Genomic DNA, 4,517 nt, shown 5'->3' on the forward strand with positions numbered 1-4,517 from the left:
CCTGGGAGTGCCTACCCATCAACTTGAAGCAATGCACTGCCACGGCAAATGTAGACAGGGCTTCAACCACATCACCCAACCCTGTTGAAAGAAGCTAGTGTTGTCATCCTCCACTTTTCGGGTGTTGCAGGCCCACTTGCTAATACTGCCAAGGAAACGCAAGGATGAGGGCAACAGTAGGAGATTTTGGGAAAACAGCACTACGCCAGGCTATTGTGTGCTGAAAAACTTTGCTGTAATGGCACTGAAAATAGCCTTCATAACACCTGCAGCACCAGTGGAAGGAACTCATCCAATGTTAACACTGCCAATCAGCAACAGGTCATTTTTTGGTGTTAACAAAGCCAATTCAGTTGTCTGGGTGAAGCAAATTTCCAGCAGGTTAACAAACAGATGGAGACCAAACCAGGTGCCACAATTAGTCTTGCTGGCAATTTCAGTAGAGGCCAGAGGCAACTACTCTTCCTTTGATTCAGTCCCAACAAGACAGACAAGCAGTGTCTCTATATGCACACACACGCTGTGGTATTAGGCAACTTAAACTCTTGCTATAGAACAGGTGAAGCTTAGGAAGGACTGAGGGACCTCACTACTCCTTCCTAAGCTTTACCTGTTCTGTAGCAAGAGTTTAAGTTGCCTAATAAATACAGTACAGTCGCATCATACGCGCATTTAACTTGCGCAAATTCAACTTTACGCGGGGTGGGGGGGCAGGGCTTCAGTTTGCGGCGGCGGCGGGGGGAGGTTTTGGCAGTGCGGTGGTGGCCCGGCAGCACGCAGCCATCCCCACCCCCCAACCCGCGCTGCGCCGCTGCTGCCAGCTGCACAACTCCAAGCACAGCTCTGCGGTGGCGGGAGGTTTTGGAGGCAGAGGCAGTCGCTGTTAGTCAATCGCTAAAGAGATGATGCTCTTAGCCAGAATATAAACTTGCCTTTTTCTTCTAAAATTTATCTACCTCATTTTAAGCCAGTGACGGTTTTTGCTGTAAACCAAGGACTAGGGATTAGCGTTATGCCCTTGATCTACCACACACAACAGCTATCTATGCCAAATTATCAAATATCAAAAAGTTAGACACCAGCTGGAAGCTTCTGCCAGACCAGCTAGTTGTCTGACAGCAGGGAGCCCTCCTATTTTACAATGACCATTGAAACTTTCCGGCTCCATTAGAAATTTTTTCCTAGCCACCCCACAAATATTCAAACAAAAAAGTCGGGTTGGCTAAGGTCAACCATAGCAGCTGTATGTAAATAGAGTGCTTCTATTTATGTGCATGCTATAGAATGCCAAAAGCCAAGAAAGCCTTAGCCTTCAGCTGGGTGACGGATGGATCCTAATACAGCCAGCAAATAAATCTAGTTAACCAACCCACCCGCTGAAAACAAGACTATAGCAGCAATCAAAAACCAAATAGTTAACTGAAGCAAAATAGCTGCTGAAAAAACACACTGCAAAAGGACTGCTCATCCTGCAGTGTTCATCATATACTATCAACATGTCCTCATGAGTTTTACACAGGCTGGCTCCTGGCCATTTACAGCTTTCCTTGTACAAACACTTAAGGGCAGGGAGCTATTAAAACTCCAGCCATCAATTAAAGGTTTGCTGAAAACAGCCTCTCACACGCACACACTTTTTTTTTTTTTTTTTTTTTGGGGGGGGGGGGGGAAGAGGCTGGCTACATACAGCATCCCACGTAATGACACTGCTCTAGACAACCCATAACCCAAGTTGAAACAACTCCCCAGCATGAGTCTGATTTTTTTTAAATCTGAGTCAGAGGTAGAAGTTACTCTTTGAAAATTTTAATATATGTATTTTGGGGATAAAAGTTGAACTTCATATACACACACACACACACACTCTCAACTTCGGCTATTTCTTAACAATTTTTCTAATGTATCCTCTCCCATGAGAATCTCTATATGCACACACACACTGTGCCATTTCACCTACCACTGAAATCCAGCCCTCTCTAGAATCAGAGTTAACTATTAACCAGGCACAAAAATACTCAACAGCTGAAGCTTTCAACAATGTGAACACTTTAAAGAAGTTATTACAAAGCCCCCCTTCCTAGGAGAAAGGATCACCAGTTCATTTCCTAGATGCTGAATGTGTTCTCAATACAGCCTCCATAAAGGAAGAAGTCCTATAGTTTATTACAGCAGACAAGGTTCTTTAGTTTGTGTGTACTGGGGTTCTCTTACACAAGTGCACAGGTTTCTTTATTCACAGTAACTCTGGTAGTTAATACACTGAGTAAAAACGATCATCTATGAGCCACTGTCAACACAATGGTAAAGATGATAGCCCTCTATGTATAAATTCACATAATAAGTTATGTGGCTTCCAGAAATGTAATAAATATAACTATTTTGACCGTGAGCACAAAGTACAGGTAGCTGGAGTAATAAGCCTCAAGTTATGGGCAGCACTGTGATCTGAAATCAGGAACAAGAGACAAGTCAAAGGCAGCAGCAGGTTGACGTATCCATCCTTAGACACTGGGTCCAGAGAATCCAGAATTTCTCTTTAGTCCACCACTGCGTATTTTTCCATATTTCAGAACCTGAGGGTTTGCTTACCATGCCTTCATGTTCCCCTCTGCAGCTAACCTTTGGGAAGTTTATCCTAATACAAAATGTTTTTTTCTATGATCTAACCAACACTAGCCCTCATGTGCCCATATTATTAATATTTTACCTGTCAATTAGTTCAAGAGACTTGGAATAATTTCTTTTTAATGCATGATGACAGTACAATTATCCTTAAGTATTTTGTTTCCAAGTTTTTTTTTAAATATCTTCGTTCATTTCTTCATAGGAAAGAAATTTTAAAATTCTCGTACTAACTACTAAGATTTATTACTAAGACTCTGTTATTAAGTCTTCATATTTTATTCAAAATCTGTTACAAATCTTATTTCATAAGTTTAATTCCCAATTGGCTCCCATACAGGATTGATTGCACACTAGAGCACATTGAGTAAAACTGCAATTGCTCTCACATTTTCACACTTTCCTTCTCAGCACTTTTGGATGGGGGGGGGGGGGGGGGGGGGGGGGGGGATTCGTTTGTGGGGGGGGGGGGGGGGGGGGCGCGGGGGAAGGAATGACAAACACATTTCCCCGTTAAAATCAAATCCTACCAAGCCTAATTAGCAGCTCTGGGGGTCAGATTTAATTTACAATTCAGGAGCCCAGTGACAATAGCAGAGTCTGCCTAGGACCGAAGCTAGCACAATATTATGCGTGGTCTCATTTTTTACAGTTGACACCAGAGCAACAAATAAGTCACACTAAGAAATGCATTCGTTGCCTTCCCCCAGGGGAGGACGTGTCATAAACTAGTTGCAACAGTAATTGGGCTCATGACAGAAAAATAATATTTTCAGAGGAAGAACCATGCAGGTAAATGTAACCCAAGGGGCATTCGCTGCTCACAGTGACAAATTATTTTCCAGGCATTTATTACTCCTACATCTAAGACAGTGCAGGACTTAAAAGCAGAGCAATGCAATAAGCAGCTTTAAGTGCCCTACTGGACAGCGTAAAATATCTAAAAGCTCAGCTGGTGCATATTTTCTTCTTCTTCCCTCACTTGTCCTGTCTGAATGGGGTCGCTGTGGCTTATATATTTCAGGTTTTTAAAATAGGATGAACCACTTCTCTTCATGGGGAAAAGGCCTAAAAGCTAACTGGGACCTTTCCCACAGAGGAAACTAGCAACCAGCGCCGTCAGAGATGCCCGTCCGCTCCTCTATGCCCGGTCCACCGTCACGATGAGGAAAAACGAGCTGGAGTGAGAGCAACGAAAAACCCTCTCACGCGACCCTGGGCGGATAAGGAGGTAGCTGCGCAAAAAAGTCCCCAGAAAGCCTTTAAAGCCAAGAGCAACTTTGCCTTGTTAAACCCGGCCTGTGCTGAAGGAGAGGCCGAAACCTGCCAGCAGGAGGGACTGGGTTAAAGACCATCTGCCCCCAGCCCTGAGGCGCCGAATAACCTGGGAAGAGACCCCGCGCCAGGCCAGGCCTCCTCTCCTCGTGCTGCCCGTCTCAGGGGCCGAGATGGGGGTGGCGGCCGGAGGGGGGGGCTGATGAGTCACCCTGCCACCAGCCCAGCACCTTCTGCTGCTGCCCCGGGGCTGCTGTGGCTCCCTGCCCAGGGCTGGGCTGGGCAGGGGAACCCTCCCCCTTCCTTTGCAGGAGGCAGGGCTCCACCACAGGGGCCCCCAAACGGGCTGACCCCCAAACGGGACCTTCAAAGGGACCCCCAAATGGGATTAAGCCCTTAGTACAACCTCCAAAGAGACCCCAAGAGGAGCTGAACCTCCAAACGGGGGCCTCAAAGAGACCAAGGGGCCCTCAAACAGGACTCCCAAGGGGCTGCCCCCGGGTCCATGCGCGGGACCGCGTGGTCGTGGTGGTGGGGGGGGGCGCCCCGATGACCTTGGGCCCCGGTTCCCCGCACAGGCCCCGGGGAGGGGGAGGGGAGGGGAGGAGAGGGGGAGGGGC

Source organism: Alligator sinensis, unplaced genomic scaffold, assembly GCF_000455745.1.
Source record: "Alligator sinensis unplaced genomic scaffold, ASM45574v1 scaffold1295_1, whole genome shotgun sequence".
Classification (NCBI taxonomy): Eukaryota; Metazoa; Chordata; order Crocodylia; family Alligatoridae; genus Alligator; species Alligator sinensis.